Source organism: Camelus ferus, chromosome 9, assembly GCF_009834535.1.
Source record: "Camelus ferus isolate YT-003-E chromosome 9, BCGSAC_Cfer_1.0, whole genome shotgun sequence".
In the NCBI taxonomy this organism is placed as follows: domain Eukaryota; kingdom Metazoa; phylum Chordata; class Mammalia; order Artiodactyla; family Camelidae; genus Camelus; species Camelus ferus.
The window spans coordinates 27,227,198-27,254,678 of NC_045704.1; the positions used below are offsets into that span (position 1 = coordinate 27,227,198).

The 27,481-nt window shown below is 39.3% G+C and overlaps 1 pseudogene; it reads right to left on the bottom strand.

The window, feature by feature from the left end:
• Positions 1 to 228: 228 nt before the first annotated feature.
• LOC116665728 lies at positions 229 to 21,378 on the bottom strand (annotated as a pseudogene).
• Between the last annotated feature and the right edge of the window lie 6,103 nt (positions 21,379 to 27,481).

Consider the following 27,481-nt stretch of genomic DNA (forward strand, 5'->3'; position numbering starts at 1 on the left):
ATGAATAAAGGTATGTTCATGTATAACTGAAAAATTGTGTTCTACACTGGAATTTGACACAACATTGTAAAATAACTATTGCTCACTAAAAATTTAGAAAGAGAAAAAGAAGGATAAAAGAAACATTTTTAACACAAAATAAAGCAGTCAGATGTAAAACAGAAAAAAAAAAAAGACAAAGAGTTTTCTCCTGGATCGATCTCCCTGTAATCACTTGAAACTCTCATTTTAAAATGTTGCTTTATGGTTTGGTTTGAAGGTTCTAACCCTAGTCTGTAGTAACTTTTATATCTTTTCCTTTTTTAAGTTTAATTGAAAAGAAAACTGGAAAAAAAAAGAAAGAAAAGAAAGAACCTCTGGCAGCTGTGATACCAAACAGAATTATATTACAATAAAAGTCCTATAAATGATGAAATGCATTTTTAAACAGCTATAAACAGAACTTACCTCCATGAGGTATGGTTACTAAGCCTAATGTACGGATTTTCCTTGCTTTTGCTTTTGAAGTCCATGATGCTGAACTAGCAGAGTGTTTTGTTGATGTGTCCCTCCATGGTGTCATGCAGGTGGTCCCCCTAGGGTTGGATGGAGAAGGACCAGTAATACACCAGGCAGGAGATCATGTCTGGTGTGAAAGTGATGATCATGGCCTATGCTGGGAGGAAAACAGTAAAGGGAGCATTAATTTAGAGACTTTATAGTTATGGTCAACAGACATGACAGAACTTCATTTTCAGCAGTCAATTTTTTTTTAAGATTCAGAAAAATTAATTATTTCCTGTAACTGGATATAGATAGTGAATGCCTTAAAGTCTTTGAGCAACTGCTTTAAAGTAGAATACTTACTTTGCTTTTGGTCTTTAACCTAAGGGAATATCCAGAAGTCCAGAGACAGTTCAAAAGCAAGGGCCTGAACCTTGCATATTACATTTTTTAAGTACAGTAAGAATAACTGTAGAATAGGGTACTGTGGATAACTCAAGATCTGCTTGGATATGTTATATGTAAATTATATTTTCAAAAATTAGAAATATCATGAAAATCAATCAACCTTGGAGACCTATTTGGTATAATTTAATCTTAAATAATGTAGATTTAGATAGCCCTTTTGTATATGTAACATTTATGAAAATAAGTTGGCTTTATATAACTCCTTTGTAGATAAATGATTAAAAAATTGTTTTTTTATCATTTGCTTCTTAAAAATAGAATATTAATTGCATAAAATATATTTTCCTTTAAATTCATACTTTTTTCCCTATACTATCTTGACTTGTTTAGATAAGTCAACCCATAGTCTTATCTATTTTAAACACTCAGTATGTGCTTCTGTCTGTTGCTTTATTAGAGAAGAAGAATTCTTTATTATTTTTAATAAAATATACTAGCAGGAAGCTATACTGGGATTCTTCCATTCACACAGTTAAGCAATGATACCTGTTTTGTTACAGCTAGTGTTTAAGCCTCTCAACTTCCAAAAGATTACATGGACAAAGTTAAAATTGTCATAAATGATCAACTAACAAAGTTTAGTGTGTTCCTTGATTAAAAGTATAAATATGGGTCAGTCTTAAATTAGGATGTAAAGCTCCTATGAATTACATGAGTTTTCTCCAAAATTCTTTAATTTGGGCTTTAAACCCTCCAGTAAAAAACTGGTTTGAAGGAAGAAGAAAGTTGAGAATAGAATCAATCCAAATTCTATGGGAATAAACAAAGCTAAATGTTTCAGTCATTTTTTGAAGCAGAACAGGTATGTTTTATGCACCATATGATTTTAATTGTATTCATTTGAACATATGTTTTAGACACTATGAGACCACAAGCCAACAAACAAGATCTCAGGCAAAGCAAGAAAAACAACCAAGGGGGTTTTCTATTGCAAAATTTCCCACAACTATAACTGTAATAGAAGAGAACAAATCTGATGCCATTTTGGATCTGTTCCTTTAGTTTTAACCACTGTGCCCTGTTTTCCAGGCTTAATCTTGCTGGCTCTGCACCTTTTGCAAAACAACGTTGCCTTTAGCCTGAAATCTACAGGCAAACCTATTCTCAGGGCTCTGACCTTTAAGGATGTTAGCACTTCTGCACTTATGCAGAGATGGCAAGTTGCAAAATAGAGAATAACCTTTGTTTCTTTGGAGGTTTACAGGGACACCATAGCCTGACGCACATGGATGGCTGCAAGAACAAAGAATGCCTGCAGCAAGAAGTTTGCACAACCAACCACACTCCCTTCCCTTTTTAGTTTATAAGAAGCCTGAAATCTGACTTGGGAAAAGATGGTTCTTCAGAGCATTAGTCCCCCATCTTCTTGGTCTGCCAGCTTTTGAATAAAGTCAATATTCCTTGCCCCAAAACCTCATCTCCTGATTTATTTGTTTATAACTGTTGTGCAGTGAGCAGAACATGTTTGGCCTCGGTAACAGAACCAGCTTTATCATTTCCTCTGATGTGAAATCTCTGGGTGTACACGTGTTTTCCTGGTGGTGGTGGTGGTGGTGGTGGTAGACAAAACTATTTCACTTCTCCTAGATTTCAATAGACTAAAATTTCCTGCTATTTAATTCAACTCTAGATTTTTACAGAATCTCCTGCAGATATGCTTCTGGAAGCTACAAAAATTCCAACAAGGAAAATAATTCTATTGTCTCCTGAATAGATACTTTTCCTCAAAACTGAGCAGCTCTGAGACACACTGCAGGAGTACAGATAGATGCAGTATGCTTCACTTCCCATGCTGTTCCAACACAATTTTCCACTTACATCAAAGTAAATTAAAATCAGTCTTCAATAGCAGATGCTCTGGCATGATACAACAATGTCAATTCCACTTATTTATTGAGCCAGAGCAGTTTTAGAATGAATGATTTTATACCAAACTCCTGCTTGGTGCCCTGTCTTCTCCCTGGTGGCTAATTCCTTCTTCTTACTTCCTAAAAGTTCTCCTGTTATGGGAAGTTAGCCTTTACTGTGCACATTCAATTGGGAAGGCACAAATCAAATATGTGAGGGGATGACATACATATTTAATTCTTACTTATACATATATACAAGCACACAGGACCTGTGTCTTGGAAGATGTCACTTCCTAATGTGGGCAAAAGGATGGTCTATAGTTTAATCAATGATCTAAAAGCAGTTTTCTAGGATATAATAAAGCAATGCCTGAGTTATAAGACAGAACAACTACTGGATATGAATCAGTGTCACCAAACAGTGGGTGCACGTGTGTGCATACACACGCCCATGCACACGGAGCAGCCTTGGAGACACTCCATCTGTGCTGATGGAGCAAAGTCATGCTGGGGAGATGAGGAAAAAGTGCCTAATACAATCAAACCAGGACACCTGGGTAATGGATAATAGGTGTCAATTGAAATTTCTGGTTAGCTGAAGGTCTGAAAAAAACCACTTTTAGTTTCAAACCTTGTTGCCAAAAATTTTCTTAAAGCACAAGAGCCCACTTTCCTCCCTTGCTTCATGTCATAAGGCATATTAAACATGACAGATTCATACTTCTCTGACTGTGAAACTGGAAAGGCCTTGCTGTCATATTTCTGAACATTAGTCTATGTTTTGCAGCACAGTGGATACTGAAAACGGGGCAATTTGAGTGAATGGAAATGGACATAACCTAGCAGTAATTGGCTGTGTGTGATTGGCCAACTTTCTCCTAAAAGTAGGGGTAGCAAGCAAATCAGATAAATTGAGAGTTCTTGGGGTGGGGAGTGGGGGGTGCTGATAGCTGGGTGGTCACAGGTAGCTTGTTTTACTGTGTAAAACTGTGAGTATGATCAAGACAGTGACACATTGTCAAATTCTTGTGCCTGTAGCTTTGATACCTGGCCAAGTCTATGCAGCCAATTTTATCGATGGTGCATAATGAAGATAACTAACATTCCCTGAGGACCAGGCTGTGTGACCTCCATGCATTAACTCACTGAATTCCCTAAGCACACTTTGTGGTACATAACAGTCTTAAAATATGCAGCAGGGAATTATTCTGTTTGCAGATGATAAAATGAAGATCTGAACTGTTGAAGCCTGGCCTGAAATCATGCAGATGGGATGATGCCGTTCTGGGAGCTGAGCTTGGGTCAGACTCCAGAACCTGCAGTGCCCAGCAAGTCCTCTCACCCAGGAGCCTGGCTCACAGCAACTGCCAGGCTCTGTTCTGTTTCTATGAGTGCTCATGGGAAAAGACCAAGACTCAGGGCCATCATGACTTGATTAAGAAATCCAAACTGGGATAGCCTTTTGTTGGGGACTGTAACCTGGGAGAGAAATTGGCAGTGAATTAAGGAAGGAAACAGTACTGGTTGTAAGGGTATTTCTAGGGAAGGAGGTTCCCTGATGGGCTGGCATGGGAATCACTGTGGTTGTGAGCACCCTGTTGTCCTGTTGGGGTGGGGGCAAGTGAGAAGAGAGACTGTTCAGACTGATCATAGTCAATACAGATTGTAAACAGCTGAGTTCTCTTCCCTCGCAGCTCAGACACATGCAGGGCATGAGGATGCTTAGCTAATGACAAACAGTGGGTAGTAAATGCCAAGAGTAGGGTGGGGAGGAGACATGGGACCACCTCGTGGAAGAACCTCTGCCCCAGGGGACCAGGAAGGTAATGAATGATTGAGGATGCACAAAGAGTTTATATGGCCTCATCAGGTAGTTCCTACTTTAAACTGATAGTCTGGAATATATGGTAAAATACGGTGGAATGACTGCTTTTATTTTAGGTTATACAAACTCTAAATGGATAGATTTATATCTCCATTATACAAGCACTGCTGGATAACTTTTATAGTCATGTGAGGCTTAAAAGACTGAGTGCTTATTAATACTATTATCATGCTTCTATTGAATTAACACTTTAGCAACAGTATAATGGTCATGCTTCTTAACAACTGCCTCTGTAAGAGGTCTTGTAAGTCACAAATAATAATTATAAAGAAAATACATTAAAATAATAATTACAGTTACAACAACTATGTTGTTTATAGAATGATAGTGTTAGCATCTCCCTCTCATATTAAACAATACTGAACACTGGATTCCTTAGGAAGCAATGCTAATGCATTTTTAGACTTTTCAAGGTCTTCACCCCGTGAAGACTTTTTAATCACATTGGTCCACCACAGCCAGAATTGCTGTTCCTTGAATAATGAGCTGCCATGCTCCAATGTCCTGGGCTTTTTCTGGCACTATGCGTCTATACTGGGTAGTCAAGTTTCCACATGTCCATTCTGATTTCCAATATATTGTTTCCCAGAGCCAACAGAGGGGCCAGTGGAAAAGAGGCCACAAATAAGGTGGTGAACCGAAAATGAATAACTGTTGAAGGAATGGACACACATCATGGAGTGATGGATGGACAGAAGGACAACATATATTCCTTTACTCCTGTAAAAAGAGAGAGGCAAATGACGAACTAAATCCCAAAGAGAAAAGACATACATGGTAATAATAATGTTCAACAGTGAAAGAATCCAAACAAAAGACAAATATAAAGTCTCTGGGAAGAAGACTAATTACAATCTGTTTCTTTCACATATATACACTTAATAGGAATAACATACTTTAAAATCTTTAACCAACCATATTGATTTGCTGATAATAAACTTGGGAATCTTGAAGCATATTATTCATTCTCAATGTTGAAATAATACAATCTTGGAAGATGATTTGTAATTGAGGATTAAAAAAAGAATATTGTGAAAGTATCTAACAATTTAAATAGAAATAAGAAATACACCTTTGGGAAAGCTATGCATAGAGAATTCTGGAGGAAATATGCTGAAAATAGGCAAGTGAGAAAGCTCCCTTGAGTCTGGGAAGGTGAGTGCAGCACATTCGGAGAGTCTATGAAGTCATTACAAGTCACAGAAAGGTATGCAATTAAAGTGTCTTAATAAGCAAAATAGCCTTCTTTAGGAATTTTTATCTTGATATTTCTATAGTCTGTGTGGTCACAGGAAGTTAAAATTATGGTGGTGGCTTAGAAGTTTTTTCTTTGTAATTTACACGGCGTTGCTACAGATGGGGCAGCAGAGATCTGTGATAAGCTGTTCCATGGGGTGGGGGAGTGGTTAGAAATGATAAGGCCAGAGATCTAAAAGACTTTTAGACCCTCCTCTCCTAACTGACAGACCTTTAAAGTAAACTAGCACAGGTATGTAACTAAGACAGTGGATGAGAGGAAAATTTATAGTCCCTTTAGGGTTACTGCTCAGTCAAGGGATAGGGACCACTCTGGCCAGGAAGGGCAAGACCGTGGATGGGTGGTTGGGTAGGAGGAGCTGACATTTGCTTCTGACCTAAGAGGCAAGGGTGTGTTGCAGAAAAGCAGACAGTGCTGGAAAGATGCAGCAGGTCCACAGCCCAGAGGGAGCTGTCATATTCAGGGAGGTCAGAGAGGCAAGAACCAGAGTTAGTGACACCACAGAGTCAGCAGCATGGCAGCAGTGTCAGTATCTGTGTCCATAACCCATCTAACCCTCCATGAACTCACCTGCCTACAGGGGGCAGGTAAGTAGCAGGAATGTGTGGAGTGGGTGCAGCCACTGGCAAATTGGCAAGTGGACATCCTAATGAAATGCACTACTCACAGTCACCATATTGGAATGAGGGCCCCACACTGTCAGATCTCCTTCTCATTCAAGAGAAGCCAGAAATTAAGACTTTATTAACAATCAACCCAGTTCAAAATCCAGAAAAGTCACCATTTATAATGACAACAAAGGCACAGATTATTTAGAAATAAATTAGTGAAGAATGTTAAGATGGTTCTGATAAGTGACTTAAAAAAAGAAAAAAAAAAAAAGATGATTGAATGAACAGTAGAATGCACCATACTCTTCATTGGGCAGACTCAAGGTTTGGGGACATAGCAAATTTTTTCTCCAAAATAAGTTTAGAATCTGAATGAAAATTTAGTTAATAATTCCAAATGGATTTAAGAAAAAAGCTGAAAGGTGATCCTAAAATTATTACAGAAATATACACAAATATACAAGTAAAATAATGAGGAGGGGTGTTTGAATTGGTAGTATCAAGGACAGCCCTGTAAAGGATAAAATAGGACCAACTCTAGGAGGTATTAATCTATGGTCATGGAAACAGTTTAGAAATAGTGCACTGAGAGTATGAATGAAATAGCATACATTTCAAGAATAGACATGGATATTTATGAGATTTTAGTAATATTATAAAACTGACACTTCAAATCAGTGGATTCAAGTACTTGAGTAATTAGCTAAATCATTGGAAGACCTGGTACATTGTCCTCACTTTTGACATTAAAATAAATTCCAGATAATTTTTTTAATTAAAAAATAAAACACCAGAAAAAAACCCAACATGATTTAATCTGTTCAGATATTCAAGAGAGAAGAACTTTCTAAAAAGCTTTTGGAACCGAGACCAACAACAGCAAAGGCCTAGCAACTCAGCAAGTCCAGAAACACCCACTGTAAAACAAAACAAGCCCTCATCTGACCCTCTCTCACGGTCTTGTATTGCTCTCTGACACTTTCTACACTTTCTTCTTCCTTTTAAAGTCCAGTTTCTTGGAGAAGTACCTGCACTGATGACTCCTCCAGGGCTCAGAGCCCTGCATACCCCATGGCCCTCATTGCGGCACTGAGACAGAAGTTGCACTGTTGGTGGCTGCATGTTCCAAAGCCAGTGGGCATTTTGAGTCCCTGTTTATTTGATTACCAGGTAGCTTTTGCTGTGGACAAATATATTCCTCTCTGTGGAATGTTTTTCCCCTTTGATTTTTGTTTTACTTAAATAATTTTAAAAGCCCAGGCAGAAAAGTGTGTGTGTACATATGCAGACACACACATATATACACAGATCTGTTTTTTAAGGCTACCTAAGTATAGCCTTCCTCCTCCTTTTCCCCGGCCTTAGCAATTAAAGGTGGGCTTTAGCTCTTGCTTTTTTGCCCCCCACACCCACCTTTTTCACTATGCTCCTTTTAGTCAGTGTTCAAATCCCTCTGAAGCCAGGTTACAGCATTCTCTGTGTTGTCTCAACTAGTTTTCTCCCAACTGCTCTTCTATTCTTCTTTCTCTTGGTGGATTTCTCTTCTCCCACTTGCCAAGTACATGGCCCTTTTCCCCAGGGCCTCGTCTTCAATCCTCTGCTTGGGAGGACTGAATCACCCCCATGGCCTCACCCACAGCTCCTCTGAGCTCCTGACTGGTGAATCCAGCTTAACAATGGACATCATCCTTCAGATCTCCCATAGACAATTCACACTCAAAATGCCACGCATGGAACCATCTCTTCAAAGCCAGCTCCTCCCCTTACACTCCCCCTGCAGATCCACTCTCCAGATGGGTCACTGGAAGGTCATCTCAGCAGCTATGTGTCCCCCCCACCATGCAGTCACCTCTGCAGCACTTACCACATCTGCCTCCCATGTCTCTATCCCTCTGCCCAGGGCCTCTCTGCAGGCGTGTGTCACTTGTTGTCTGGGTTACCTGGGGTGGTCCTCTGAAATATCCTCTTCCCCCCAAATATGGGGCTCCTGCCCAAAATATTATCATCCATTCTGCTGCCAGAATAACCAGATCTTCTCCAACATAAACATTATGCAATTCTCTTGCTTACAAATATTCCAATGTATCCCTGTTTCTTTAAGGACACATTCAAGTCTAAGCTCACAAGACCCATCATGACAGAGGCCTTGTGTACCTGATATTCCCACCTATGGATACTTTGTTCTAGCCTTACTTGTCATTCTTAAGTCTGGCCATGCTGCTTCATGCCTGTGTACTCTTATATATTTCTACCTCTCTGCATGAAGTGTCCACTCCCTCTACCACATGTTAGAGAGCTAACTTCCATTCACCTTTCAAAATCCAGTTCAAATATCTCCAGCTCTAGGAAGTTCAATTTGTGTTCACTTGCTTATCAATCTATCAACTACTCACCATGCCTCATTTGGCCTGGGGAGTGCAGATACCAAGTCTTACCTGTCTTGGTCTCCCCAGCAGTTGATGCAGTGTTTGGCATAGCAGGTGCTCAATGTTTGTTGGATGGATAAATCAATGAATGAATGAATGAATGAATGAGTAAAGAGATAAGAGGACTACAATCCCCCCCATTATTCAGCTGCCATTTTGAAAAGTTCATTCTTCAGAGATGAGGAAATATCAGTGCACGTGGTGGGCAGACAGAGCAGAAGTAAGGGCATGGGGGAGACAGGCCTGCTCCTGGAGAGCACAGGGGACGCATGGGTGGGATAGCACAGGAGAGAGAGGGAATGAAGGGGGTGGTTGCAAGGAGATATTGAAGAACAACTGATATTAACTGCAGTAAATTAAATGAGGAAGATAATATATGAAGGGAAGATCAAGTTAGCACAGGAAGGGTGGAAGAGCCAGTACCAGAGGCAAAGGGCTCACTTCATCACTCACTGCATTTCACTTAGGGCACCTGTCCTCTGGGAAGGCATCACCAAATTCTTGAGAGACTGGTGTTTGTGCTGTGGGTGCTCTAAGTACAAAACAGTATCTTATGGCTTCCATATTTTGAGGCTGATAGATTATTTCTCTTATGTCCCATATCTGAGTTCTCAGATGGCAGGATCATTCACTGGTGGGGGGAGAGCTACTTTGGTTAACAACTCAGGGTTACTCTCATAATCTCAAAGGACCATGGGGAATTCACTAAAACAAATAAAAGAGAAATTTCACTCAAAAAAATGTGCCATATAGAACCTTGTAGGGGCCTTGGGGGTAATGTTACCACAAACTCACCTAACAGTTGTATGTGAGTGTGTTGAAACTCCAAGCTCAAGTCACTTAAACACATATGAGAATGAGGGTCCAGGCTGTGGTGCTCTGGACAAGGACAGGAAGATGCAAAGCCTGACTACTGCCTCCAACATTACCAGTCCAGCCAGGGAGCACAATGGATACACGGACACGATCACACACCATGAAGACAAGAATCAAGTGCAATTAATGCCTAGAAATAAGAGCAGAAAATCTGTAAAAAATGGAGGGTTTCCTGCCAAAGCTTGGCAAGAATCCTTCCAGGTAGAAAGCCAGAGAAAGGTACTTCAGGCTAAGGAGCCCATGGTTGGTGGCTAGGTGTGATGCCTAACTAAGCACGGGTGGAGGGCTCCAGGGTCATCTGTCAGAAGCTGTTCCCCTTCAGCAGCTAAGAGGCATAACTAAAAAGGCAGGTGGGGTGTCATTAATCATCATGGGGAAAACTGGGAGGAGGAAACTGTGGTCAGGAGATCACCATCAGTGGCACTTTATTTTAGAGGGACAAAAATAATTCAAAAAGCACTTGGAAATTCTATCTCTCATGAACCAAAAGAAAAGAGATAGGTTTTACTCTAGTGTTGAATACAGAATAACAGATTGCCTAAGCTCAGAAATGGATTAAATTTTCTAATTCATTAGGGATTATTTAGATAAAAGGAAAACAATTTAATAAATCTGAAAAATCTCTCTAGAATGGCTGTTACTCCATCCTTTTATGCAGGGTAGGGGGAGGCTGAACTATTTAATTGGTATTTTAATGAGACTGTAAAGTTCTAAATGTCCTATCAATTTCTCCCCAAAGCATATAGCTTTTCCTTTCAATGCCCTTTATTTGACATAACTAGAACAATAACTTTTTTCCAATGCTTATTTTGTGTGTGTTAAAATAACAAATGATATGCTGCCCCAAGAATGTTGTTGTTATTATTAATGCTGATAGTAGCCCTAATAAGAAATATTTACAATTATGAATCATTTTGGAATTACAGGTTATTGGCTTATAGTCCTTTTGAAAATAAGCATAATAAACAAACATAACTTCTACACCAGGGACTGCAGCTGCACCCTTAATGGAACCTGGCCATGAAACACAACAAAAGCAAAAATGAAACTCAAATCAGACACCAGGCCACAAAGCATCACTGACTGAAGACACCACAAGATGGCCTTTCACTCACCGTAGGAACCAGATGTGTTTCCATGTATAATGTATATTTTTAAAAGCAATTATTTTATATATAGAATGTGATTTAGTAAAACAAAACAAAACAAAACAAAAAACCTCCCTCTATCTGTAGACTTATAAACAGGAAGCACAAAGGGGTGCCTTTGCAGACATTAACCCACATGCATAAATGCAATGCCTGTTGACCAAACTCCTTTCCTGTTCTCCTAAGCTTAAAAAAAAAAAATTCAAGGCAGTGGTGAGCTGAAAGGGCTCAGATACAAAACGTGCACATCATCAGCCTTCTAGTAGATAAACGCGTGCCATGCATAATGGAAAAGATGACATTTCCTATGGAAATCTATTTTGAGATGCAACCATTTAATGGCAACCAAGAGCTCAAAACCAAGTTCAACTGAAGAGAAACAGAGCCCAAGAAAATGTACAGAAATGGACAAAGACACTGGAGAAGGAGGGGATTTGTGCTCAACCTTAATTCCAGACTAGCAAATTCATCCTGAATTGAAGCCACTGATGTGCCATGAGGTCACTCAAGGTACCAGGCAAAAACTATTGGCCAGAGGAAATAGGGACAATGTCAAAGGCAGGTGTGAGATGTGGAAGGGGTGACCCTGTGAACCTTGCTGCCATGAGGCAGGATGCTCTTGCGGGCTTTCTGCACAGTCTGGCTGGCTCACATGACTCTGTTTAGAAGGATACCAGCCAACAGCTGTGCCACACGGGCTACAGCCCTAGCCGAGTCACATCTAGTAGCAGTTCTGAGTTCATCCTTAGATGACATGGTCAGAAGGGTCTGAGAATTAATGGTGGAGACATACCTGAGTGAATATTCCATTTCATCCCTTGGAAGTAAATCTTCAGCTTTGTACAGCATAAATATTGACAAAGATGCACACAGGCACCCTATCTGAAGGCCTGACTGCATAATTGTATCTAATGGAGAAAATTTGGCTCCATTTCCATATGCTAGGTCATTGTTTGGTTTGGTAACTGATTCTTCTGAGACCCAAAACATACTCTAGTATAACCGACAGCACCAAAATCTCCACTGATGACTTACTCACTTCAAGGTATTCATAAAATAACCCCAGTATGCCCATGGGCTGCAGATGGTACTCCCGTTCCCATCATGGGGTGTTCTGTTCTGCTCCTGAAACTGCAACACCTTTAGATTCATGACCCAGCTGCCAAACAGATCAAATTATAAGGCAGGATATTATCAGACCAAGGTCATAAAACTATTACTGAAATTTCAAGCTGAACACATCATCTTCCCAAGAATTTAATTTCTTGTTTTCAGGATAAATTTCTTTTTACTGCTGCCTCCCTACCCCCAAATATTGTGAAAACTAGTCCTGACTACGTACCTTGGGTTTACCAAAATTGTAACGACTACTACTTTATCTCCTACCTCCTTTTCAGGTGGGCATTTGAGCTTTTAGAAGATACCTTCCCTCTTTTGTATTTTTCCCCCCATTTCTCTGCTATTATCCGCCATGGTCTTTCCATTTTGAAAATCATCAGAGAAAATAAGTAAAAGAAAGAAAGACAGGGTCTGTGAGCTGGTGTTAAGTACTGCAGAGGAAAATAAAGGAGGGAGAGGAATGAAGAGTGCTTGCATTTGTGGTAGGGAGGAGTGGGGAGGGGGCAGTGACCTTTGAATAAGGCAAAGAAGGAGGCAAAGGGGCAGGCAGAGGTGGGGCAGAGGGAATGGTGATCACAGGCCTGGTGGCCCCTCACGCTAGACAGACACCATTGAGGCTGGTGTGGGCCAGAGTGAACAGGAAATAAGTGGTGGTTTTGGGGGTGAAACCTAAGAGAACTCAGTGAAGATGTGGGTGTTTTTCCCTTTGAAGGAAGTGGGGAGCCATGGAGGGTCAGGGAGCAGAAAAGTGATACTCTAACATTGGATAAAACAGGTCCAAGACCCTAATTTAAGCTGAACAATTCAAGGGCCAAAGTAGTGACATGCTGCCTCAAAGTCAGTGCAGGGCTTGGAAGAAACACAGCCTCGACTTGCAGCCCAGTGCTCTGACCCTTCCTGGGTGCTGTCCCACAGAGCTGTCTCTAAGGTTATCTTTTTTCCTCACTCAGAGTCTTGTGGGCCAACTGAATGCTTCCTCCTTTTTCAAATGGCAATTTGTCCTGAAAAGAAATTGGAGTTGGCAGTGAAACAAGGCATGCACCTGTAGCCTACAGAGCTGTTGTCCCTGAAAGCAGCAGCTGGTGTGTGGTTTACTCATGGAGTTCAGCAGAAGAGACAGAGCAACAACAGACAACTTAGCATCTGGCTGAGCTTCAGCTGACTGCACTGCACGTTTGGATGGATTTCAAATTTGGACAATGAGGCAGCTTTACATGAAAGGCAGGTGTATACACTGTACATGCACACATATGTGTATGCACACACACATGGACACACAGAGTATACAATGTGACTTGTAAGGAGCTGCCCCTGCTAGGTTTCCCACTGCCTCTGATCTCAGTGTTAACTATTCACTGACCACGCTCCCAGGTTTGCTATGAGATTTCTTTGCAATGGAACATACCCTTGGCTTCACAAGCTTTCCCAATTCTTTCAGTGATATTAGGGGAAGAGCAGGGAGCTCAGGGAAGTGGTGGGGATATGGATTCAAGATTCCCCTGGATCTGAATACACACTTTATGGCTTATTTGTTATTTAACTTTATTTACATTCAAAATGCAATTGTTGCAGATCTCAGAAGATGATTTACACTCACTGCTATTCCAGAAGGTTGTGGTTAGTCGACCCACCACTGGATCCTCTTATTCAACATGTTCTTCCAATAATTCAGATATTACTGCATCACAAATATCCATTTCTATATTTTAATATGTGCTTTTCAGTATAATTATCTTCCTTCTTTAGTCTCTAAATCTTATGATTTTAAAACACTTTTCTGAGAAGGGGTCCACAGGCTCTTTACCTATGATAAATTGATAAAGAGATCCTGGAGACCGAAACCACATTTAAATCCTGAGATAAAATCAAATCTGTCATATACATGGCTAGATTTAGTTTGCAAATACTTTGTTTAGAAATTTTCACATCAAAAAACAAGGTCCTGTATAGCACAGGGAACTAGATTTCATACCTTGTAATTGCCTATAGTGAAAAAGAATATGAAAATATATATATCTGAATCACTATGCTGTACACCAAGAATTAACACAATATTTTAAATCAACTATACTTCCAACAAAAAAAAAGTTGAAATAAAATTGGGAGATGAAACCTACACTCCCCAGGCTGCTGTCAGGATTAAATGATTCAAAGCAGGAGAGGTATTAGCAAACCCTGTAAAACATCAAAACCCCATGTGGGATCTTCCTTTTGAGTAGCACAGGCTAACTGATTGTGGCCAACTGTAAGTAAGGGTGAAGTCACTTAGACCCTTGGTATGGGGACACCGTGTCCACAGGGGTGGGAGTCACTGCAGCACCTATGAGAATGACGGGGACTGCCTGCTGCTGACACTTTTCTCCAGGCCAAAGCCCAGAGTGCTGCAGTCAGGTCTGAGGTTCGGCCAGGAGCACGCAGCTCAGCAGCCACTCCAGGGCCCTGCAGTGCAAGTGGTGCTGGGACCGTGCTCGTCCATCACCCTTCCTGGCACCCAGACTCGGGAGTCTCCTGGGAGACTTTTTTCTCTGCCTCACACTTCCTGTCTCAGCCTCTTGTGGAATCCAGTCCACACCCCAGGGAAGCAGGGCTTTTACCCTCTGGGACCCAAATCCATCACGGTTTGGATTCAGGATGGAACTTCCATGCTAACTCATCTGGCACTCCCTTCTTTGCTGAACTGCCCTCCAATGCCAATGGCATTAGGTTGTATTAGATGTCCCGACTGGCTTGTCCTTCTTAGCTAAGACTCTGAGCCACTTTCTTAGTCTTCCTGAGTAGAACCACTCATCTGTGGCAGAAAAGCTTGGGTTGTCATCTACCCAAAATTGTCCTCTGTCTTTTGGGTTTTCTGTTGGATTATGGTTCTTGTGCAGGGATATCAATTTGCACATAGGAGCACCTGTAGGCATTTTTAAAAATTCAGACACTGGATCCTCAGCCCCCCTCCCCCGGCCAAGGCTGGAAGCTTTCTCCCTCTAGCAGGGGTTACACAATCATTTGCTTAGGAATTGACCACACATATTAGCAATAGTCATAGTAAATTGCCATTTACTCAGTACTTGCCACTTAGCACTTTCTACCTCATGTTGTCTTTATACCTTCATTATCACATTTAATCTCTGCACTATAGATAGTCATTTCTGTTGAGGACACTACCACTTGCTAATCTTAAATACAAGTATCTTTGCTTCTCTGAATCTATTTCATTCCTGAGTTTCCTGTTTCTGAATTTAAAGAGTGAGTGAGGGACACTTGTTTTTAAGATTCTCTTATTATATGTCTCTGACTCACCCTCTAACCAAATCATATTTGGAGAAGAGAGATTTTCTCTTTTAAACATTTGCTTTTTCTTAATATATAGTAGTGCATAACTGTGGTGGAAAATGTAGAAAACATATAAAATAAAGTAAGAAAATTACAGCCATACATTATCTAAACACCAAAGGACAATGCTATGTCATTTGGGGCATTTAACTATTTTTCTTAATATTTTATCATAAAATTTTTCCAGGGCAATTTGCTTAACCCTGGAATTGTACTAGCCTTTTGTCAAATACAGAATAAAATTCCCAGAAGTGACCCCAATATCAAAATAGTATGTGAGGCTGGGGAGGCCACAGGGCTCTCAGCTTATTCTCTGAGTCCTAGAAACAATGCTGTTAATTCACTGATGTTATGCATTCAATGTCTGTGAGTCACTCACTCAGCTGGCTCGGACTGACTACTATATACCAGATGCCAGTCCAAGTGCTAGGGAGACTCCAGAGGGAGCCTGGATCAGAGCATCACTGTCCTTCTTCATTTGCTTACAGAATTCTCAAAAATCCCACATGGAATTGGGGGGTGGCGGCAGGTGAGTTATGGTGAAATTAATTTTATTATGTTCCTTTGGACATATTTAAATAGCATGAAAATAGTCGCTAAATTTGATAAGTTTTCTTTTCCCTTCCTATGTATTTTTGAGGATGGGTATAGTTTTGTCATAGCAAGAGTAACTGATAGATCTTTGGTATGTTAGGATTTTATATGAAAAAGTAAGGAGGTAACTGGCACCTTATACAAAGAGAAGAGGCAGTGAGGAGAACACAAGCCACCCTCAAGCTTGGCTATAATTCAGCATTCCAGGGTTTTCAAACAAGGGAAACATAATTCAAAACATATTCCCTAAATATTTTAGCCCATAGTAGAAATACATGGAGGCAAAGTTCAGCTCACTGGAACCTACAATGTGCTTACTTAAGTGAAAGTATAAACAGACCACAGATACTATAATGCATCCTTTACTTTAAACTATTTCATGTGAGCAAGTTTCACTTCACATGAATTTCTCAGTACAAATTTAGGAAATATATCCTTCTCCTTGATTGGTTAAAATAGCTCACTGATAACCAGATTCATCAAAATTTAGTGTTAAATAATTAACCTATTTCCTTCATGAAATGCTTTTGAGTAATGTGAGTTAAGTATTTCCTCTATCTGATCTATTTCTTTTCACACAGGAAAATAGTATGACTTGCACATGACCTAATTTTACTCCTCTGGAAAAATCTGACTGTGAGCTCAGGGTAAGAGTTGTCTACTGCACAGTAGGGAAAAAAAAAGATTCATTTCACAGTGAAGATCAGAATCTTTTCTTGAGGGGCATGGTGAACTGGGGGACAAGGGAAGTGTCTTTGTTTAGAAACAGACCCCAGTAATTCATACTGAAGTTGAAAAATGAAGCCCTTGTGAAGAAATGTGGAAGGACACATTTACACCCAAAGGAGTTCACTCTGCAAAAACAGAAAGAAAGAAAGAAAAAAGAATTTAACTGCCCTATAAAGAGAATGGACAGAAACTTGGTATTAAGGGAGAGAGAAGGAAGGTTAGAGAAGGGAAGAGAAACAATGAAAGGGAACTTGGATGCGGTGGGCAGAATAGCAGGATTCTGGAGCCTACAATGAAGGATGATAAGAAAAAAAAATTAAGTTTTAAAAAATTAACAAAGTTTAAAATAGTTTAAAAATTAAAAAACAAAGTTAAAAAAATTTTTATAGTGGCAAGAAAGACTTGAAAATGATGGAGGTTTTTTATTACAAAACTCAAGTTGTTTGAGTTTCTCCTCCATGCTCCAAACATCACTAAGGCCTGCTTGTGTATGTTGTTTTGGGGGACACCACAGAGAAGGGTGAGCTCCGCAGTTACGTTGGCCAGGAGAAGAATGCTGGTGTGGAAGACAAGACAGAAGAGAGATCAACAGTTTCATGAGAACAGAAACTCAAAGCCAGAAATTATCTTAAAAAGGTTAGTGTGGTAGGCAGAAAAATGGTCCCCCCCAAAGATGTCCATGTCCTAACCCCCAGAACATATGAAGAGGTCAGGTTCCCTGGCAAAGGGGGACTATGTTTGCAGATGTGGTTATGGTTGCTAACCAGCTGACTCTAAGAGAGATGAGCTGGATTATTCAGGTGGTCCCAGTGTAATCACCAGTGTCGTTAAAGGAGGAAGAGGGAGGCAGAATAGGGGAGAGAGGAGAGGAGATGTGACCACAGAATCAGAGTCAGAGGCACACAACCTTGCTGAGCTTGAGAAGGAGAAAAGAGGTCACAGGCCAAGAGACACAGGTGGCCTCTAGAAGCCAGAAGAGGCAAAGATACAGGTTACCCTGGGGCCTTCAGAAAGAAGCAGCCCTACAATGAGGTATCACCTCACACCAGTCAGAATGGCCGTCATTCAAAAATCCACAAATGACAAATGCTGGAGAGGCTGTGGAGAAAGGGGAACCCTCCTACACTGCTGGTGGGAATGCAGTTTGGTGCAGCCACTATGGAAAACAGTGTGGAGATTCCTCAAAAGACTAGGAATAGACATACCATATGACCCAGGAATCCCACTCCTGGGCTTGTATCCAGAAGGAAATCTACTTCAGGATGACACCTGCACCGCAATGTTCATAGCAGCACTATTTACAATAGCCAAAACATGGAAACAGCCTAAATGTCCATCAACAGGTGACTGGATAAAGAAGAGGTGGTATATTTATACAATGGAATACTACTCAGCCATAAAAACCGACAACATAATGCCTTTTGCAGCAACATGGATGCTCCTGGAGAATGTCATTCTAAGTGAAGTAAGCCAGAAAGAGAAAGAAAAATACCATATGAGATCTCTCATATGTGGAATCTAAAAAACAAAAACAAAAACAAACAAACAAACAAAAACAAAGCATAAATAAAGGACAGAAATAGACTCACAGACAGAGAATACAGACTTGTGTTTACCAGGGGAGTGGAGGATGGAAAGGGATAGACTGGGATTTCAAAATTGTAGAATAGACTACACTGTATAGCACAGGGAAATATACACAAAATGTTATGATAACTCACAGAGAAAAAAATGTGACAATGAGTGTGTATATGTCCATGAATGACTGAAAAATTGTGCTGAACACTGGAATTTGACACAACATTGTAAAATGATTATAAATCAATAAAAAATGTTAAAAAAAAAAAAAAAGAAAGAAGCAGCCCTGCCACACCTTGACTTCAGCAGACTTCTGTGTTCCAGACAACTACGAGGTTAAATTTGTGTTGTCTGGTGGAGACTTCTTCTTTTTGCTTCCTACTAGCATGACTTTTGGGGATACTTGTTACAGCAGCAACAGAAAGCAAATACAGTAAGCTCCTTGAAATGTGCAGAAATTGCAGATAACCCTGGACTGTCCACTTTGATATGGGACTGGATTTATATGAAAATCAAAAGGGCAGTATGAGCTTAACTAACTTCTGTTTTTCTCATTTTTAGGAAGAGAACAGTAAGTCAAAACCTCTGTAGTTATTATTTTAGACAAGTGTCTCTTAAAACTTTATGTAACCCTGTGCCTTAGGATACCAAGGGAGTCTCTGTTCTTAGAAGCACATGGTTTCAGAGAGACAGGGTCTTACATCTGAGTCCCACAGTGGTCTCTTATTGGCAATGAGAGCTTGGGCAAATCATTTACCCTCTTTAAGCCACAGAATCTTCATTTGCAAAAGGGAGATAAGAATAAGGATTGTTTGGGTGATTAAATTAAACACACACACACACATATGCACACATATATGTACAACACTTAATAAAGTGGGTAGCACATACTAGGCATTCAACAAATTCCTAATATGGATTTTTAAATGCATATATAAAAGGAGGAGAAAGTTGTGGGAAGTTGTGGGGAAACTTAGTTCACGGCCCAAACAAGGGCCATCTCTCAAAGTGCTCTGATCAGTCAGCCCCCAGTGATGGGTTAATAAGCAGAAACTATAGCACTTGGGGATTTAAGTTAAACATAAAAAGGAAGGTATTTAAGCATAATTATTAAACAGCAGGTACGTTTATGACTGTTGGCTGGATCATCTTATCTGGAGACCTTTAATAAGCAGAGAGTCTCCCCTGTTTTAGAGATGGGCACACAGCTATTTGGACTTGCATGAAAATGATGTGGATGGGTGGGCCGTTCTCACCCCAAGATAACATGACTTAGTACTCATGGAAGTAACACCTCTTGTATGTTATTCCAGATTGACGGTCCTCCCATGATTATTGTCAGCTGTGTCATCAGTTCAAGGAGACAGCCACCTGGGTCACACTGGAATATTAGAAAGAAAATCTCATTTAAATTTTAGATAGGTCTAATATGAAATAAAGTCATTATTTTATGGCTAAAAAAATCTAAGGAACAGACAGTGAAGACACTCTTCATGGGGCAACTAAGAGAAAACACGAAACAGGTTAGACTGTCAGAACACAAAGCTGTATTCACACCTCTTCATTTTTGTATTTTCACAGCCAATACACCAGATCTCCCTGATAAGTCACAAATCTCTTAAATAATGTGATATAGAAACACGAAGAGTAGTAGTTGACAAACTGGAACAAGAACACCTTCATGGTTAGGCTGTTCTCATAGTCAGTCTGGTCCTTGGGAGCTCTGCAGCTAGAATAAAGAAAAGTTAAGTCTATAAAACTGTGAACGGCTTTGAGACCCTAATCAAAGCCATGTTTACATGAGTTGACATGGTATATATATATATATACACACACAATTAACACTGTGTTCATTTAAGCTGTTTTGAATTCCTTAACATAGCTGCTATGTCAATTCCAAGTTTACACACTGTTGTAAGAGTTTCTCCCACTATGAACCCAATATCTTGCAAAGGAGAAAAAATAGTCAGCTGTTCCTTAAAATTTATAAGTATAACAGTATCCAATGGGCAAGAACTGTCCTCTGTCAGGTGTAAGTTGACAGAAAACTACTTTTGAACATCCTGCTAAGTGATATTCTCTTTTCTCCCTGAATGGCAGTAAGGTAGGACTATTGAAGAAAACAAACAAAACACGGGGCAACTTGCTAGAAGCATTTGGGGAACATAAAGTGGGTCATCCTCCTAGTTTAGAATTTGAATCATTCTTAGTGTTTGCAGAAGATGACAACTGAGCAGACCACTGGGAGAACGACCCAGCCACATGCAACGTGTGGGAAGCACTTAACTTGGGCCGCTAAGCCGCTGGCTGGGATACAAGCCAGAGAAAAGAAATATTTATTATAGAAGCCATAGGTGATGAGAACGGAGCTACACTAACAGGAACAGCATTGGGGAAGACACATAACACTGTGATTACTTGTCCTCTCCGTAACACACGAGAAAATCTGCCACTGGAACCATGAAACTCTTCCACTTATTTGCAATAAAGAGACTATTTACTTTCAACAATAGGGTACATGATCTAATGTAATTGAAAATATTATTCAGCACTGACATGTTTACATAAAATTTGGACATTCTAATGCAAAGCTGGAGCTAATTCACTTCTCACATAGTCTAGAGAAAATATGTTTACACTTGAAGTTTTCTAAAGACTGTAATGTACTGGAATTGAAGTGCCTAAAAGATACAGTCCCTGTTTTGACCTGGTTCTAAAACTGGTGTAGAAATGACCTCAGCTGCAGCAGGAGCTTACCAGAATCAATCGTCATGATTGCCACTTCCTCATATATGGTGTTCAGGGTCACAATGATGATAAAACTGATGAGGGAAGCAATGATGGACGTGGCCCATATGCACTGTCAGGTACTTCTGGATTAGGTCTCTTCCATTCAGGTTCTTTAGAAGTTTTGCAGAAAATACAATGAACACTGAAAGCCTGTAAACAATGACCTCAATAACTGAAGCATCGGTCAACAGGACCTGAAAACACAATAAACACAGCAGCATGATACTCACTAGTGATCATATTTTTACCCAGAAATTTTGCCCCCAACCTACACTTAAACTGACAACATACCATGTGCTGTAAACCTCACATAAATGTGAGAAGTGATGTAAATCACACATAAATGCCATAAGAGATGTGAATATCAGGCATGTTAAACTTCAGGGGAGGAGGAATGATGGATGTCAAAAAGGATGAGTGCATCCAGTAATGTAACATGCTGACAGCAGAAGCAGCTGTGTGCATGGCATAGGGAATATACAGGAACTCCCCTTTCTGTGAATATTTCTGTAAACCTAAAACTGCACTAAAGAAGGAGGCCTGTTAAAGTATATCTTTAAATGGGGTGGAAATGGAGTAACTAGTGGCATGTTCTTTTGGAGACAAGCCTGTGATAGCAGAACCAATGGAAATATCCCTTCTACATCTATAGAATTACTTAGGTTATGAGCTAGTTGTAACCCATGAAGGGGATATGCTTCCTTTCAAGGGAGAACCTATCACTGATTCAGAGGTCAGCAGGTGTTAGCTGTCATCTTCATTCTGAATAGGACCAGTGAAGCTGTGGACATGCCCTGAGGGAACCACAGGAAATGACAGCAGGTCTCTGCTAATGGAAGCTTCACATGCTTTTCATACTCCTTGAGATCTTAAAATGGCAGGTATTCATACTCCCTGCATTTGCACAAGGTTCATGTCCCTGATCCATTGTAGTTCTGACTGTGTGGATCCAAGGGCAGCGGGGGTGTCTGAAGCATAATTTGCACATGCCTGATAGGGTTTCAGTTCCTCACTAGGCAGGGTTTTTTTCTGGCCACTGAAGAATGCACATTAAAACTTCCCAGTTTTAAACTGTTTTCCTTCCATCTACCTTCTTGGTCATAGTCCAGAAGCATGTACTCAGTGTCCCTGGCTGCTCCTGATGGCTGCCCCAGAGAGAAAGCTACAAAGAATGTGAAATTCAAGTGAACCACATCATGTTATTTACAGTAATAGCGGGAGGCTGGCTTGCACCTGCAGGGGAGAGCAGAAGGATTGTTTACAAGCCCCTCCTAGAGCCACAGTCCTGCATCTGGATCCCAGCTCCGATGCTAGCTGTGGGACTTTGTGCAAATTACTTAACCTTTAGGGACTTCAATCTCCTCACCCATGTAATGGGGGGATAATAATAGCAATTTATAGGATTATTGTGATGACTCGATGATTTACTACAGGTGAAAACAATTAGAACATTAACCCCAGGCATGTGAATAATTCTAAGTATTAGCTATGAATATGGTGACCAAAGTGTTAAAAGGTGTTTTTCTTAGTTTTTTAGCCATAAGTTTGTAGAGAAAACATTTTATTTCCTCCTCTACCCTCTCTCATTATCCTTTTCTTCACAGTTAAGGCTTCATGCTTGTGAAAGGAATAACTTGTTGGTGTGTGTGTGTGATTAAATGTGAAAATTAGTTAAGGCAGAGAAAAATGCATTATAGAAGGTATATTGAGCCTTCCTCTCTTGTACAGCACATATAGGCCACTTGTTTAAAAGTCTGCATAATAATTTTAAAAATTATGTATTGAGTAATCATAATGGTTAAGATTATTTAAATGCTTACTATTGCTTCAGCAGATTTCTATTTTTTTAAATCCTCACAATCACCCTGTGGGGAAGGTAATATTATATTTCTTTTACAGATGAGGAAATAGAGTCATGTAGAGATGATGCAATTTGCCCCAAATGAAGCAATTATTAAGTGAATGAACTGAAATACTCAAAGAGCCCAAAGACACACTAACTCTGTATAGCACTGCCTCCAACATGGTCTGTGATATCAATTCTAATTCATTTCAGAACTTTTACAAACTTGACACAATTCCATTTTTCTTCCAAGCACTTAATGGGTTCAACATTTCTTAGGAAATAGGAAAGTTTTCCATTCTCCTTCCTCAAGTTTCTTCTTACATATCATCTTTTCTTATCATAACTTTAATATTTGCTCATTAAAGAAAATTTGAAAGTACTCAGAAGTGGACAGAACTGCTTTCCTGGATCTGTCTCCAGTCTTAGAAGAGGACCCAGATTTTGCTTTAGGATAAATAACTTCCCTTCTGTTTTTAGTCCTGTGATTTGAGCTTGATGGACCCACCCTTTCTGAGGCACCAGAGATAGATCCTAGTTGGTTTAAGACAAATAATCCCCCTCATTCTATTGGCCTTGCACCTGATTTGAGGATTGGCAAATAACCCAGTAAGAGCCACTGTTACGTGCTGGTGCCCATGTGAATGATGAGCTTCCTCTCTCAAGAGAGGAAGCTGCCAAAAGAGACTTCTCTTGGCTTGGATGGATGTGTGATCTGGGATGCTGAGTGCCTAGAAGCAGCACGCTGGGATACCCTTGGACACAGAATGAAGACAGGACAAAACCAGCCCTTGACATCATCTGGGCTACAGTATCTCCTTGACTGAAGCCAGACCTCAGACCTGAGGTTTTCAGTTACAGGAACCAATAAATCTCATCCATCCCCATTTTTTGGTTGTTGTTTAAACACATTGGAGATTGATTTTGTCACCTACAATCAAAAGACTCCAACTCTGAAAATGAGTAAAAAATAACATAAGAAAAAATGCTTCTACCTATAGGCATAATTCCTTAAAAATCATTTTATATATTAATTTTATTCTCAAGCCTATCATAATCATAACACTTTGACATGTTATAAAATATTTTCATGGACACACTTTTTCATGGCTGCTTAATATTCTACTATGTGAAGGGTTGGAAGGAGAATATTTTGGCTGAGATTTTTTTATATATACATATAAATATATGTCTGTGACTTACACCCATACAGACTTTTCCCTGCCATTTTGAAAGACTTCCTGATTAAAAGTTTTTCAAAGCTGAGTTAGTGGATTAAAGCATATGAATATTTTTGACTCGATATGAACTGCCAAACTGCTTTCTAAGGAGGCTGGAGGAGTACACCAGAAATTAACACAGTGTTGTAAATCAACCAGACTTCACAAAAAGTATCCAAAAGCCTAGGCATGGGATTGGTGATCACGGGCACTTCATCCTCATAAACAGAGCTGCATCACTTGAGAGGTGGAAAAGTATTTCATTTTGATGTTCACTAACTGAATTACCATTGGAGCCTGACATCTACTTTTTTCCTTTGTAAATGTGTGTTCATCTTCTCTGTCTTCTTCACTCCTGAGATTTTTTGGTGTTATCTTTGAAGTGATCTGAACTCTCTATGTATGGAAGGAATTAGTTCCTTGTTGGATTTGTTAACAAATAACATCCTCTGGTGTTTTGTTTAAACTTAGGATGCTTCTGATGCATAGAAATCTTTATATATTTTCCTCTGAAACTTATTGCACATCTAGAGGTTGTATATTCATCCATATTTATTTCTAGTTTTTTTCTAATTGTGTTACTTTTTTAACATTTTTTATTGATTTATAATCATTTTACAATGTTGTGTCAAATTCCAGTGTTCAGCAAAATTTTTCAGTCATACATGGACATATACAAACTCATTGTCACTTTTTTTCTCTGTGAGCTAACATAACATTTTATGTATATTTCCCTGTACTATACAGTATAATCTTGTTTATCTATTCTACAATTTTGAAATTCCAGTCTATCTCTTCCCACCCTCTGCCTCCAACTAATTGTGTTACTTTTTTAAATGTTTCTGGAATTTATCACAGTATATGGTTTACGTAGGATTTCAATCTTTACTTTACCCCCAAGTAGCTAACAAGTTTTCCATTTATTCAATAACCTCTATTTATCTCCCTGATTTGTAACACCTTCCATCTCATATATTAAATTATTATTGATATCAGAGCCCATATCTGGACTTCCTGTCCTATTCTCTAATCTGGCTATTTTGGAGCTAGTGAAATTCTCATTATCTTATTAATTATTATATTACTAATATGATTTTATTCACAATAAACCCCAAATTAATTTTATAAGTTCTGATATTTTGGAGATATGGTCTCTTAATCTAGAATCATGTGTTTAAAGCTTCTTTTATGTCTTTCAGTAGTTTTCAATTTTTTATTTGATAGTTCCTACTATCCTTTTGTTAGGCTATTCTTACACATTTTACCTTGGTTCTCACTCTTGGAAAATTTTAGAATTGTTAATGCCTCCATGTGGTCTCTTAATCAGACCCTGGAGAATCCTGAACCACTGATCTGATTTGAACAAATAAGGTGAAAAGAACTGGGGGAAGCACTGTGAGCAGAAGAGACTGTGAAACCTTGTTGAGGTGCCAGCTGTGTTTGGGCACTGAGCTAGGCATTTTATATAATTGGAAAGGTAAATTTATTGCTGCCACTCATGCTGCAAAATTAAAAAATAAAACTATGTATCTTTGTATAAACATTCCAGAGCTATGAAAGATGATTTTTTGAGTCATCTGTATTATTGCTTCTTTCCATCAGCTGAGATAATTTAGAGCTGATGGTACTTGCAGTCAGCAGCAGCAGGACAGTAGGTTGTGAGCATGAATAACTCTTTGAAAGAAAATGCTTTTACCAGGAGCATCTGAAAATTTCTCCAACTATAGATTTTATAAATTGAATTATGGATTTACAGAACGTTGGCACTGGAAAGGTCTGGAGGGAGCAGGTCAACCTCTTCTTTTTATAAATGGAAAAAAAATGAGGTTCAGTTACCAATAGAAAATGATATTTGTCTTTTACTGTGTAGTAAGTTTCTAACAATCTCCATTATGAATAGTTCCCATTGTTTACAACTGAAGACGGGGGTCAAAGCATGTGTTGGTGAAAGACTGTACATTCAGAGATGAAATCAGTAAGACTTAAGATTTACCTGGATTATAAAAGCAGATATAGTATAATAATAGCTGTAAATAAGTACATGGTCCTTCCTTTGTGCCAGGCAGTGTCCCAAGTAGATTCTGTACATTAACTCAGCCCGTCCTTACCACAGTCATGAGGAAGCAACTCTCTTATTCTTATTTTATAGGAAACTATGGCACAGAGAAGTTAAGTTGTCCAAGATCACTCAGGGAGCAAGCTACTGTGTTCAGATATGAATTTAGGCAGCTCTTTCAAATGGTCTCACTACCACACTGTTGGCCTCTCTAAACAATGGAGTATGCATTCACAATTAAAGTAAAATACTTCAATTACAAAACTAAAAAAAAAAAAAACAATTTTTTAAATAAGGAAGAATGACAAAGAAAAATGAGCCTTCATCTTCAATTTTTTAACAAGGATGTTCCAATGCAAATTTAAATTTATTAGTTGGCAATTTTAAATTTAAAATTGGCAGTTTAAATGACAAAAATGACTTCTTCAGTATTTTTTGTATGCTGCCAATATGATCTTTTGTTTGTTTGTTTGTTTTTCAGGACTCAAAAATATTATGAACATCTAATTTTGTCTAAGTTTCAGCTTTCATTTCTGAATGTACAGTCTTTCACCAACACATGCTTTGACCCCCGTCTTCAGTTGTAAACAGTGGGAACTATTCATAATGGAGATTGTTAGAAACTTACTACACTGTAAAAGACAAATGTCATTTTCTATTTGTAACTGAACCTCATTTTTTTCCATTTATAAAAAGAAGAGGTTGACCTGCTCCCTCCAGACCTTTCCAGTGCCAACGTTCTGTAAATCCGTAATTCAATTTATAAAATCTATAGTTGGAGAAATTTTCAGATGCTCCTGGTAAATCATTTTCTTTCAAAGAGTTATTCATGCTCACAACCTACTGTCCTGCTGCTGCTGACTGCAAGTACCATCAGCTCTAAATTATCTCAGCTGATGGAAAGAAGCAATAATACAGATGACTCAAAAAATCATCTTTCATAGCTCTGGAATGTTTATACAAAGATACATAGTTTTATTTTTTAATTTTGCAGCATGAGTGGCAGCAATAAATTTACCTTTCCAATTATATAAAATGCCTAGCTCAGTGCCCAAACACAGCTGGCACCTCAACAAAGGTTTCCCTTCTTCCTCTACCCTTTCTCTGACTTTAGGATGAGAGTAATGCTGCTTTCTGCACATCCCAACCAGGAAGGGGAGCAGTGATCGTGACTTAGTTCAAGACAAAGGGGCAGCTAGTTTATGATGAAAAGGAGGCTGCAA